At 33.7% G+C, this 14,477-nt stretch overlaps 2 non-coding genes across 2 annotated transcripts; both read left to right on the top strand.

Moving 5' to 3' along the window:
* Nucleotides 1-6,182: 6,182 nt before the first annotated feature.
* Nucleotides 6,183-6,301, top strand: LOC141304026 (5S ribosomal RNA). Its single transcript, XR_012343992.1, has one exon. It is a non-coding gene; the product is annotated as a 5S ribosomal RNA (ribosomal RNA).
* A 6,259-nt stretch (nt 6,302-12,560) lies between these two features.
* On the top strand, nt 12,561-12,679 carry LOC141304014 (5S ribosomal RNA). The gene has a single exon (XR_012343980.1). It is a non-coding gene; the product is annotated as a 5S ribosomal RNA (ribosomal RNA).
* Nucleotides 12,680-14,477: the final 1,798 nt, after the last annotated feature.

Here is a 14,477-nt window from a genome sequence, read left to right as displayed (position 1 = left end):
CATTACGTTGCAAAGCGCGTGGCTGTCACTAACCAAGTTTCCATCCAGTTTTCGAACTTTTTTGTTAATCGACAAAGAGAATATGCGTAAAATAAACCTGCGAAATTTGCTGTCCAACCGGCCTTTTACCGATAAAATGGTGTGCATAATGACCTCATCCCTAAGAAAAAAAAGAAACCGTGACATAAGATTTGGTGTATCGCAAAAAAAAAAAAAAAAAAAAAAAAAATTGCCCTTGAGCTGTTTCCATACATAATTTCGCCTATATTGCGTAAATTATATAGGCTAGTAGCCTGTTCTTTATCCATTTGAAACAAAACCTAATACCTGTGTGTGTAAATGTAAGTGTCAAGAGGTATTTTTTTTTTTTACTTTGTTAGACTATTTACTTGATCATCAACAATAATCATAAAAAGGAGCAGTTGTATTTCTATCATTTTTTCTGATTAACTTTTAAATAGGAATGTTAATTTCGATTATTTCTCCTGACAACCGACGGTCATTTTTAACCGTTAACCGACAAGGTTATGTTAAAGTACAATTAAATGAAATTTTAATTAATACGCGGCTGTGACCCATAAAAAATACCTAAATTTGTTTTCCATGGATTAATTTTATACACGCAAAAAGCAGCATAAACAACAGAATGTGAGGATTCACATGGTCACGCACCTGCAGCGATTCTGCAAATGGAGGAAAACATTATAAAAGCTATATAAAAGAAACAAATAGATATGCAAAATATATTTTTCTAAATAAATAATGAATTAACAAAACGAAAAAAAACGTGAAACAATTAGTAGCCTATATCAACCTATGCAGAATTTAGTTTCTTTTTTCTGATGCGCTTTTGAGAAAGCGGCATCCTTTTTGTTTTCTTTTTTACAAAAGCAGACTGTTTGTTTTTAATGTGAATGTGCATAAATAAAATAAATATTTAGAATAGTTTGGAATAATGTCTTACTACTCTTATATGACCACAAACGAAGGAGTAGGCTATTGTAAGTTTCTTCCACTTTTATAAGGGGGAAAAAAATCAAGTGAGCGTGCTGGCGCCTCCTGCGCGCAGTTAAGCATTAGGCTACTAACTGGATCGACAACGCGGCTTCATTGTCAAAATAAAATACAGTCAAACATATTGAAAAACATGCTGTTTTATTTCCTCTCATTTTAGGACAAATCATTTAAATTTAATGGAACGATACTCATAACACAAGAACAAAAATATAAGAAGCTACTAACAAGCCAAAACGAGTTAATTTAAAATGTTGTACTTATCATTCCAATATCCACATAAAACAAGATTTTCAGAACAAAATGAATACATTTTAACTTGCAACGTAGCCTACTAAAGGAACATTAAATTAAGATATGTATGTTTGAGAGGTAACTTGTCAGTTTAATCAAATGAATATGATTTATGCGTTTTTTGAACTGGAAAACGGTGCTTTAACATTAGCAACACGAACAGGGACGCTGCCTCACATTTATTTGCCTCTCTACAAAAAGTGTTTTCAAACAGACTTTTGTGACATTTGAAGTATGGATTAAGAATTAATGTTCTAAAGTTAAACGAAAAAAGATTGTTTTGACACATAAGAAATTTAATCGACAAGGCATTTCCATCAGCTATGTCGAAAGCGCAAATTCCGAAGCTTTACATGTTTTTTTTTTTTGTTTGTTTTTTTTTTTTTTCCCACAAAAAAAATCTTTGGATGGAAACCTGGCTACTGGCAATACTCGATTTTTTTGCATGCTTTTGCAAGGCAGGGCCCAAAATTATCCTGCTTAGGGCCCCCAGATGAACAGGGCCGGCCCTGCTTATACTAACTTAAATCCTGGCGAAATGAAACGTTCCTGTGGCTATGATATACAGTGCAGTAAAAAATCAAATTCTCCACCCTCGGTAGATTTGCATTACAGTATTTGCACTTACCATCGCTTGTCCAAAACTGAACATAATGTCTAAAAGAAACGTTAAGACTGCTGTGCATTTACACTTGACTGAACACTGATCTGTTATTCTTTGCGCTGTCTGGGTACCGCAGATGCTCAGATTTAAAATCATTCAGCAAAATAAAACATGCTGGATGCAGATTAATATTTGTGAAATAAATATTTGTGAAACGAGTTAGGTTGAACAGAAGTCAGGGGACTATCATCTTGTTGACTCTCATTTTAATAGAAACAGCCAGGTATGCAATGGTTAAAAGAATCAAGAAATAAGACACAAGCTGTAAATTATTTTTAAAGCCATAAATCTATTGTTTGAATAATTTGTAACTATTTGAACTTCTTGTGTACATGTGATTTTCTAATTGCTTTTCCAATTTTATTATTATTATTATTATTATTATATTTTTAGTTACATTGTATAATATTTTGATGTAATTAATGTTATTGCACTTGTGTGTTGTTTTAAAGACAGAATGAAAATAAATAAATAATGGTCTTTTATTTTGTTGAACGAACAATGGATGGTGTCACCGGTCCAGGTTTGATTGACCAATCGGCGTAAAGGGGCGTCTCATGATCGAGCCAATATCTCGTTTTTTCGTTTTCTGAACTAATGAAAAAACGAATAAATGAGCCGTTTTCTTATTTCTGCTTATTTCGTTTCAATTTGAAAGTGAAATGAATAAAACGTACACGGACCGTACAGGGACGGTCCGTGTACCTACGTGTAATTGGTTTTCTCAATTTTGTTTTTTAAAACAAACAAACGAATAAATGATTGGTTTATGCAATATTTACATTTTCTTGAGAACACAAAAACGAATTTCATTCATATTTTCAATTTTGTTTTCATTACACGTCGTTCAAATGCAGATATTAAAAAGTCAACAAAACCAAATCGAAAAATTTACGTTTTTTGAACAAAGCGCGTTTTAGTACACCGGAAGCTCTCTGCTGCCACTTTCACTTGAGACGGGCGTAAACATACGGAGCCCGCAGCGTCACCTGCAGGAGAAAAATAATCAATCCGTGGCGAAGGTTTTGCAAATTGTCCCCTGAGTTTATAAACCGTTTCTGAAAAACGATAAAGTTTGGAGAGGAGAAGGTAAAAAGCAATACAAAACTGTACCGGTGATGTTAATTATTTTGCTTTCAAACTGAATGCAATGTAATAATATATATTTATTAATAACATTAACATCATGCATCTAACTCTGGGTGAAAAGCTTATAATACAATCACCAAAATATGTCGTCATAAGAATGAATAGTTTGCAAACACATTTCTAGGTTATTTAAAAATAAAACATTCATGAATTATTGTATTAGAAACATTTTACTGTCTTAAGTGCACTCATTTATTAGCCTATAAATTAAAATAATAATAATTATTATTAGTAGTATTATTTACGGTGACGCAAACAGCTTATATGCTGTTTCAGCTATTAAAATCAGGAAAGTGGTTGCATCATTTAGTTTTTTTATTAAATTAATTTTGAAAAATGTTTAGAGCATTTTATTGTTCGTTCAATATAAGTTTTTTTTTTTTAAGTAACAACCAAGCAGCCAGCGACAGACAGTGAGTTGATCATAGCCTGTGTTTGATCAGTTTTGCCTTCTCAAATCATCACGACTTGCCTACAATAAAATCTATAGGCCTAAAAGGGTTCAAGTATAAAACAATGTTAATTTCAACAATAAAATAATATAAAAGTGTTTATATTCACCGCCTGTGTTTTATCCTATTGGTAATTATTGTAAAATAAAGGCTAAAACGCTTGTGTTTTCTGAGTCAGTGTCGCAAGGTTGAAGTTGCCAATCGCCATTTCCTCTTTGGACGCTTTTAGAGAGAAATTAATCTTTACAGACTACATAATGAAATAATTTTTGTTTTTGATTTGTTCTATTTCGTTAAGTAATAATTTAAAGCTTTCTATAAATACATGTATCTTGTCTGTGAATTATGTATTCGCTCAGTTTTGCTGAGAATAACTCCTATTGAGATGACATGAGGGGTCATGTTTGTTTTCAACGTTTCAAGCACCGTTTGCAACGTTTTGTTGATATTGTGAGTGCACACAAATAAAAGTAGACCCTTTACAGTTTCGAATAATGTATTACTCGTACCTTTATGAGCAAAAATAACGGAATATTTTAAATTGTTTCCACTGCAAAAATGCAAGTGATTGTGCTGGCGCCTCCATGTCCTGCAAAGAGGCTCTCCGTACAAACGATTGCATTTGTGCCTAATAGCGCACATTTATATTATTTTAACGTTGAAATTAACATTGTTTTATACTTTAACTCTTTTAGGCCTAGATCTATATTTATTTTAGGCAAGTCGTGATTATCTGAGAAGGCAAAATTGATCAAACACAATATGATCAACTCATTCTCTGCCGCTTGCCGCTTGGTCGTTACTTTAAAAATCAAAAACTTATATTTAACGAACGAAAGAATGCTCCAAACGTTTTTTCTAAATTAACTTAATAAAAACGAAACGAAATATAATCACTTTGCGTTACATGCAAAACTAGACTATTTTAATAGCTGAAACAATACGCAGTTTCGTGAGAAGAGGGGAAAAAGACGTCGGGTTTGGGTCGGATTGGGGCCCATTACTGAATTCTGATAAACTCGGGCCAGCATCTAGGGCTAGGGCCTGGATTTGTAATTATTATAATTATTATAGACTAAATAAATGGGTGCACTTAAGACAGTAAACTGTTTATTATAATGAATGCTTTATTTTTAAATAACCTTTTACAGCTTTAGAAATGTGTTATACTATTCATTCTGAACACGTAGACTAATTTTGGCGATTTTATTATAAGCTTTTCACCCAGAGTTAGATGCATGCTTCACTGTTAGGCTAATGTTATTATTAAATAAGCAAATCCCAAACCCTTGGGAACTGATTGCGAAAGCGTGCGCACTGTTTATGAATTTGTGGGTAGGGATTCAAAATCCGAAGGCACGGTTTACAAAATCTGAGCGCACAGATTGGAAATTCGTGGGTACGGTTTGTTATTCCGTGGGCACGATTTATTAAACCGAGGGAACAGTTTAAGAATTCGTGAATACGGTTTATAAACTCAGGGGACAATTTGCAAAACCTTCGCCACGGATTGATTATTTTTCTCCTGCAGGTGACGCTGCGGGCTCCGTATGTTTACGCCCGTCTCAAGTGAAAGTGGCAGCAGAGAGCTTCCGGTGTACTAAAACGCGCTTTGTTCAAAAAAACTTTAATTTTTCGATTTGGTTTTGTTGACTTTTTAATATCTGCATTTGAACGACGTGTAATGAAAACAAAATTGAAAATATGAATGAAATTAGTTTTTGTGTTCTCAAGAAAATGTAAATATTGCATAAACCAATCATTTATTCGTTTGTTTGTTTTGAAAACAAAAACGAGAAAACCAATTATACGTAGGTACACGGACCAGGGACCCAATTCATCTAGATTATCTAACATTTGTTTTCCTTTTTTTACTGGTAAAGAGTTGACATTTTTTTCTTCTGTGGTCTACTGTACAGACGTGAATTTACTTTTCCCTTAACCTGAGGCTTTTGGTATGAAAAGGCTTTTACATTGTCAAAAAAAAAAAAAAAAATAGTAGGCTACTTTTTATATTAAAACAAACAAGCAAGCCAGATTTAAACAGTAACGCAAAAGTAATGTAATGCATTACTTTCCATAAAAAAGTAACTAATGCGAGGTAAATCGTCACAATTAAAAGAACCAAAGACTTACTTCAGTCTGTGTGCACTGAATTTATTTAATACACGACTTTCACAATTTGAGTTGAATTATAAATGAACTTTTCTACAACATTCTAATGTATTGAGATGCACCTGAGCACCTCTTTAGCTAAAAGAAAAGGCAATTGTTACTTTTTTTCTTTTTCCATAAAATGATATGCTTCTTATTTCTACTTTTAAATAATCAAAATCTGCCCATTTTTACTTCCTTTTTTCACGAAAAGAGAGGAGAGTTGACTTTTTTCTTTGTTAATCAACATTATGGCGAACTTTGGTTGAAGCGATAATATGTCGGGGGAAAAAATAGTTATACGTTTATATGCTTTAATAATACTATTTCTTTGAGGGTGGGGTGGTTGTTATTCTTGCAACTGCAGTCCGGGGCGTGTGTCTTTACGGGTCGATCTGTGTAGGGCTGCTGCTGGTGTGTCTTCTTTAAATAGCTCACTCTTGACTTCAGCTTTCGCTTACGGCCATACCACCCTGAGCACGCCCGATCTCGTCCGATCTCGGAAGCTAAGCAGGGTCGGGCCTGGTTAGTACTTGGATGGGAGACCGCCTGGGAATACCAGGTGCTGTAAGCTTTTGCTTTTCCTACACTCCTCAACTAATACACTAACACATGACTCAGAATTATTGCTTGTTCCCTTTAACATTTTAAACTGATTGCTTCATTTATTTTCTTTCATTTTGTTTTCTCTGGAATTTCTTTCTGCTTACAGTGTTGCAAAGGATATATTCTTCCTTTCTCCTCCAGGGGGCGATCGAGAGACCTTTTCTCTGCAGTAAATCTCTCAAGCACTTCATACACTACCAGTCAAAAGTTTTTGGACAGTAAGATTTGTAATGTTTTTTTTTTGTTTTTTTTTTAAAGGAACTCTCTTCTGCATTTATTTGATCCAAAATACCACAAAAGCAGTAATATTCTGAAATACTTTTACCTTTTAAGGTAATTTGTAAAATATTTTTTTAATTTTAAAATAATATTCTTTTTGAATATATTTTAATATATCAATATAAAATGTAATTGATTCTTGTGATTTCATTCATTTCATTTTAATATGCTGATTTGCTGTTCAAGAAACATTTATTATTATTAATATCTATATTTAAAATAGTTGAGTACATGTTCAGGATTCTTTGATGAATAGAAAGATCCAAAGATCAGCATGATGAATGTATTTATCATCATGTTTTATTAATTGAAAGCATCCTTGCTAAATAAAACTGTATTTTTCTATAAACATTTTTTTTCTTACAGTTCAAAAACTTTTGACTTGTATAAAGTGCTTAGAGATTTACTGTAGAGAAAAGGTCTCTCGATCGCCCCCTGGAGGAGAAAGGAAGAATATGTTCTTTGCAACACTGTAAGCAGAAAGAAATCACAGAGAAAATAAAATGAAAGAAAATAAATAAAGCAATCCGTTAAAAATGATAAAGGGAACAAGCAATAAGTCATGTGTAAGTGTATTAGCTGAGGAGTGTATGTTAATGGTCACATGACACGCAAGAAAAACAAACAAACAAACAAACAAACAAACTTTTTTTTACATTTGATTTGAATAATTACATTATAATTATGTATTATTATTATTTTGGTTATTTTGACACGATTTAAACTGCAATATGACATTTCATTCAAGCGCTCAAATCCTTAAGCTTAAAAAATTCTGTATATCATTTATTTTGGTGGTATACTGTTGAAATGCAGTAAACTTCTTCTGTTCACAAAATTTTGAAACGTATGCAACTGTGTATATAAACAAAGTGAAACCAGCACACATTGTGTTCTCAAAACCCTCTGCGAATCTCTCATGAACCTCAGGGCTTCACAAACCTTGGGTGCCAAAGTCAGTTCATGAGGGTTTTGCAGAGTTTAGCTTCAGCCCTAAATAAACACCTCCACTTCCAATCAAGCAGCTCATCAAGGCCTTCAGGGTTATTTGTAAAATGCCTGTATGTGTTTTGGAGCTGGTTGGGACCAGCTATAAGTTTCTCTGTCATTTGTGGTCCATCATACAGGCCTATGAGACCCAAAGAAAAAAAGTGCCTCTTTTTTGTTGTTTTTTTGTGATTTCCTACATCCTTTGGGTTAAAAAAAAATTCTACAATTTAGAGTTTTTACGTTTTGTTTTTATTTTTAATTTTACCGCATGTCCACTGTAGTGGACCACAGGACCATTTTAGTTCGAAACGACAGCCAAACTCAGACAACAAAACTGTACAGAATATGGCTGTAAAGGGATATTAATCCAACATTTATGTAACAAAAACAAAACAACTGAAATCAAGCATTTTCCATAACTTGCAATGAGTCTGTTACAGCGCTGTGCAGGAATTTTGGCCCAATCTTGGCCCACATTGGAAGGTTTTCGAGCATGGACCGCCTTTTTAAGGTCATGCTGTGGGCATCTCAATAGGATTCAGGTCAGGACTTTGACTAGGCCACTCCAAAGTCTTCATTTTGTTTTTCTTCAACCATTCAGAAGTGAATTTGCTGGTGTGCATTGTCCTTCTGCAGAACCACAGAGTGCGGTATCTTTCCTGTTCTTCCCTTTCTGTCTCTGTGTCTGTCTCAGTCTGCTCATCTGAGTCTCCTGCAATTTCTTCCTCTTCTTCAACATCTTCTTGTATGTTACATTCAAATTTATCCTCATCTGACAGCTCTAAGTCAGAGTTTCCCTCAACTATCTTATAAAAATCCTCTCTGCTTCAGTTCTGCCTCCTACAACATGCAGTCATTAATTACATTAAGATGGTCCTGATGTCCACTATAGTTGACATTTAAAAAAGGATGATATTTTGAAACATAAACAATTTAACAGCTTTGAAAGCTAAATGTATTGTTACTGACACTTTAATAAACAAATATATATGTGATTATAATAGTAAAAAACATGTAAAAAAGCTAAATTTTACATATCTCTGTCCTTCCCATAAAATGTGCTCATTTGCATGTCGGCCATTTTGGATTCAGTGTAAAAGTGGTTCCTAGCATGCCAGCCAATCAAATGACATATCACTAGAAAGCCCAGGATGTCCTCTGCACAGTACAACAGGACTTGACAGAGTAGCTCAAAAAATTCAAAGAAAATTCATGAAAACACAAGGTCCACTACAGAGGACATAAGTCAATGGGCTGGGTCTCAGGAGGTATCAGTTGTATATTTGAAGACATACCTGTGCATTTAAAGGGAGGCTTTATCAGATTTATCTCACTTTTGGGAACAATTTTATCCCAGAAGTAAAACCTTCCCATAAACAGCATCACTGTCTGGATCTCTGGAGAAAGTGTTTAAGAAACACTGTGGAGTGTTATGAAAGCCATTCACCTTTTCGGATCCAATAGGAGACAATGGATATAGCAGTAAAATGACACAGTTTCAGGTACGTGACATAAAAATGATTTTTGTTTGAAAGACTTATTAGTCCTTTTCAATGGTAGACTAAAATTGATGTTATGTCATTAATGGGCATAAAAAAATAATAATAATAAAAAAAACTCCAAAAATACTCTCAATGTTTAACCTTGTATGTTTCATATTATTATTATTAAATTGTATGCTACAGAGCAGACCCTGAAGAACAAATGTTTGTTAGTTTGTTTTTAAAATGATATGCCTCGCATTTCTTCTAAAAAACAGGCACATTCACTTGCACTCAAAGTGCGACAATGTGGCGAGTTGATATGTGTAGGGTTTTTTTTTTTTTGTTGTTAGTATTATTAGGCCTAGTAAAAACAAAATATATATATTAAAAAGGCTTGAGGGGGTAAATGTGGCTGTTTGTGTTGCAGCTGCAGCCGGGGACATGTATCATTACGGGTCGATCCATGTACCTAACAATTTTTGATGTCTTTCAGATGTTTATGATTTACAATGCATGTAAAACTGACATCTTAAAGAGGTCTGTCAGATGTTTGTACACAGTAGATGCTTTCCAAATCAAGTGATCTTTAACAGACGTACCAAAAGTTTACCAAATAAGCAAGTCTTATTTTAGCTAGCTTGATTTGGCTCAAAATAAGTCAGACTAACTGAAATAAACCAGGCTTATTTGGTAAACTTCTTTTATGAAACCCCACAGGTCCGGATCTACGGGAGGTGCTAGAACCGTGTTTTCATGTTGTGTCTGGTAAACATGAAAGATTGTGGTAACCGATGACACTTTAAATATAATTAAAATAGAAATTGAATAGAAACACTGAATAAAATCTAAATTTGAGCGCATTAAAGAAAGTGTATTAATAAATATTGTTGAAATATCCCAGGTTATAACAACAGATATTTTAATACGGAGAACAGGTGGTAACAAGCAACTCTGAATTATCACGATTGACCGCCAGAGGGAAGCTTTTTTCTAATCAGTGTTTTGAGATCGTATCAAAAATGTAAAGTGAATTCAGGTAAAGTTGATGTAGAATATAAAGGTTTAAAATATGGACACAAAATAGTTTGAAGTGTTTAGAGAGCATAGACAGAAAAACATTTTTACATATGGTTACCATTTTAAGGGGCCGTTCACATGTCACGTGTCAATCCACAGCAGTCATAACTTTTCTTTTAGACATTATACTCAGTTTTGGACAAGCGATGGTAAGTGCAAATACTGTAATGCAAATCGACTGAAGGTACTGAAGAGTGGAGAATTTAATTTTTACTGTACTGTTGGTGATCCAGTGTAAATATATAATACAGTATAAAAGGACAGTTTTTTTTATTTTTTTATTTTTTACATTTTTTAAACTCTAGCCTAATATTTTTTTTTCCCTGGGCCCACCTAAGTGTCATTAATTATCTGTGCACATTTAACTTAAATCTCAGCAAAATTAAACGTTCCTGTGGCTATAGATGTATATAACCTACAGGCACCTATATTTTTTTTCTTGATTAACAAACGTTTACTTGCGCTCTTGTGCTTCTGCCTCCGCTATGGTCGTGTCAATCATCTCGCTGTATCATGGTCTCCTGCGCTGTTGCTTGTGCTGTATGAAGCAGGCGATTGTATGTTGTCCCGCTGAACTACCTTGATATTATTTCTATAAAAATTACTTCAATATAATATTTTAATAAAAAACGACGGTGGGGCGGTGGGCAAGTAGGCTAATTTAATGGTTAAATGGCCGAACATCGTGAAAAGCGACTTTTTTTAAAGCGTTATTTTTTATCTAGCTGATATCAACATTTTACTTAGGCTAAGCATCAAGGCTTTGCACACTTATACTAACTTAAATCCTGGCGAAATGAAACGTTCCTGTGGCTATGATATACAGTGCAGTAAAAAATCAAATTCTCCACCCTCGGTAGATTTGCATTACAGTATTTGCACTTACCATCGCTTGTCCAAAACTGAACATAATGTCTAAAAGAAACGTTAAGACTGCTGTGCATTTACACTTGACTGAACACTGATCTGTTATTCTTTGCGCTGTCTGGGTACCGCAGATGCTCAGATTTAAAATCATTCAGCAAAATAAAACATGCTGGATGCAGATTAATATTTGTGAAATAAATATTTGTGAAACGAGTTAGGTTGAACAGAAGTCAGGGGACTATCATCTTGTTGACTCTCATTTTAATAGAAACAGCCAGGTATGCAATGGTTAAAAGAATCAAGAAATAAGACACAAGCTGTAAATTATTTTTAAAGCCATAAATCTATTGTTTGAATAATTTGTAACTATTTGAACTTCTTGTGTACATGTGATTTTCTAATTGCTTTTCCAATTTTATTATTATTATTATTATTATTATTATATTTTTAGTTACATTGTATAATATTTTGATGTAATTAATGTTATTGCACTTGTGTGTTGTTTTAAAGACAGAATGAAAATAAATAAATAATGGTCTTTTATTTTGTTGAACGAACAATGGATGGTGTCACCGGTCCAGGTTTGATTGACCAATCGGCGTAAAGGGGCGTCTCATGATCGAGCCAATATCTCGTTTTTTCGTTTTCTGAACTAATGAAAAAACGAATAAATGAGCCGTTTTCTTATTTCTGCTTATTTCGTTTCAATTTGAAAGTGAAATGAATAAAACGTACACGGACCGTACAGGGACCCAATTCATCTAGATTATCTAACATTTGTTTTCCTTTTTTTACTGGTAAAGAGTTGACATTTTTTTCTTCTGTGGTCTACTGTACAGACGTGAATTTACTTTTCCCTTAACCTGAGGCTTTTGGTATGAAAAGGCTTTTACATTGTCAAAAAAAAAAAAAAAAAATAGTAGGCTACTTTTTATATTAAAACAAACAAGCAAGCCAGATTTAAACAGTAACGCAAAAGTAATGTAATGCATTACTTTCCATAAAAAAGTAACTAATGCGAGGTAAATCGTCACAATTAAAAGAACCAAAGACTTACTTCAGTCTGTGTGCACTGAATTTATTTAATACACGACTTTCACAATTTGAGTTGAATTATAAATGAACTTTTCTACAACATTCTAATGTATTGAGATGCACCTGAGCACCTCTTTAGCTAAAAGAAAAGGCAATTGTTACTTTTTTTCTTTTTCCATAAAATGATATGCTTCTTATTTCTACTTTTAAATAATCAAAATCTGCCCATTTTTACTTCCTTTTTTCACGAAAAGAGAGGAGAGTTGACTTTTTTCTTTGTTAATCAACATTATGGCGAACTTTGGTTGAAGCGATAATATGTCGGGGGAAAAAATAGTTATACGTTTATATGCTTTAATAATACTATTTCTTTGAGGGTGGGGTGGTTGTTATTCTTGCAACTGCAGTCCGGGGCGTGTGTCTTTACGGGTCGATCTGTGTAGGGCTGCTGCTGGTGTGTCTTCTTTAAATAGCTCACTCTTGACTTCAGCTTTCGCTTACGGCCATACCACCCTGAGCACGCCCGATCTCGTCCGATCTCGGAAGCTAAGCAGGGTCGGGCCTGGTTAGTACTTGGATGGGAGACCGCCTGGGAATACCAGGTGCTGTAAGCTTTTGCTTTTCCTACACTCCTCAACTAATACACTAACACATGACTCAGAATTATTGCTTGTTCCCTTTAACATTTTAAACTGATTGCTTCATTTATTTTCTTTCATTTTGTTTTCTCTGGAATTTCTTTCTGCTTACAGTGTTGCAAAGGATATATTCTTCCTTTCTCCTCCAGGGGGCGATCGAGAGACCTTTTCTCTGCAGTAAATCTCTCAAGCACTTCATACACTACCAGTCAAAAGTTTTTGGACAGTAAGATTTGTAATGTTTTTTTTTTTTTTTTTTTTTAAAGGAACTCTCTTCTGCATTTATTTGATCCAAAATACCACAAAAGCAGTAATATTCTGAAATACTTTTACCTTTTAAGGTAATTTGTAAAATTTTTTTTAATTTTAAAATAATATTCTTTTTGAATATATTTTAATATATCAATATAAAATGTAATTGATTCTTGTGATTTCATTCATTTCATTTTAATATGCTGATTTGCTGTTCAAGAAACATTTATTATTATTAATATCTATATTTAAAATAGTTGAGTACATGTTCAGGATTCTTTGATGAATAGAAAGATCCAAAGATCAGCATGATGAATGTATTTATCATCATGTTTTATTAATTGAAAGCATCCTTGCTAAATAAAACTGTATTTTTCTATAAACATTTTTTTTCTTACAGTTCAAAAACTTTTGACTTGTATAAAGTGCTTAGAGATTTACTGTAGAGAAAAGGTCTCTCGATCGCCCCCTGGAGGAGAAAGGAAGAATATGTTCTTTGCAACACTGTAAGCAGAAAGAAATCACAGAGAAAATAAAATGAAAGAAAATAAATAAAGCAATCCGTTAAAAATGATAAAGGGAACAAGCAATAAGTCATGTGTAAGTGTATTAGCTGAGGAGTGTATGTTAATGGTCACATGACACGCAAGAAAAACAAACAAACAAACAAACAAACAAACTTTTTTTTACATTTGATTTGAATAATTACATTATAATTATGTATTATTATTATTTTGGTTATTTTGACACGATTTAAACTGCAATATGACATTTCATTCAAGCGCTCAAATCCTTAAGCTTAAAAAATTCTGTATATCATTTATTTTGGTGGTATACTGTTGAAATGCAGTAAACTTCTTCTGTTCACAAAATTTTGAAACGTATGCAACTGTGTATATAAACAAAGTGAAACCAGCACACATTGTGTTCTCAAAACCCTCTGCGAATCTCTCATGAACCTCAGGGCTTCACAAACCTTGGGTGCCAAAGTCAGTTCATGAGGGTTTTGCAGAGTTTAGCTTCAGCCCTAAATAAACACCTCCACTTCCAATCAAGCAGCTCATCAAGGCCTTCAGGGTTATTTGTAAAATGCCTGTATGTGTTTTGGAGCTGGTTGGGACCAGCTATAAGTTTCTCTGTCATTTGTGGTCCATCATACAGGCCTATGAGACCCAAAGAAAAAAAGTGCCTCTTTTTTGTTGTTTTTTTGTGATTTCCTACATCCTTTGGGTTAAAAAAAAATTCTACAATTTAGAGTTTTTACGTTTTGTTTTTATTTTTAATTTTACCGCATGTCCACTGTAGTGGACCACAGGACCATTTTAGTTCGAAACGACAGCCAAACTCAGACAACAAAACTGTACAGAATATGGCTGTAAAGGGATATTAATCCAACATTTATGTAACAAAAACAAAACAACTGAAATCAAGCATTTTCCATAACTTGCAATGAGTCTGTTACAGCGCTGTGCAGGAATTTTGGCCCAATCTTGGCCCACATTGGAAGGTTTTCGAGCATGGA

Source organism: Garra rufa, unplaced genomic scaffold (assembly GCF_049309525.1).
Source record: "Garra rufa unplaced genomic scaffold, GarRuf1.0 hap1_unplaced_001, whole genome shotgun sequence".
NCBI classification, from domain to species: domain Eukaryota; kingdom Metazoa; phylum Chordata; class Actinopteri; order Cypriniformes; family Cyprinidae; genus Garra; species Garra rufa.
Note: the sequence above shows the minus strand (reverse complement) of the source record. Positions and strands in the feature narration are given on the sequence as shown.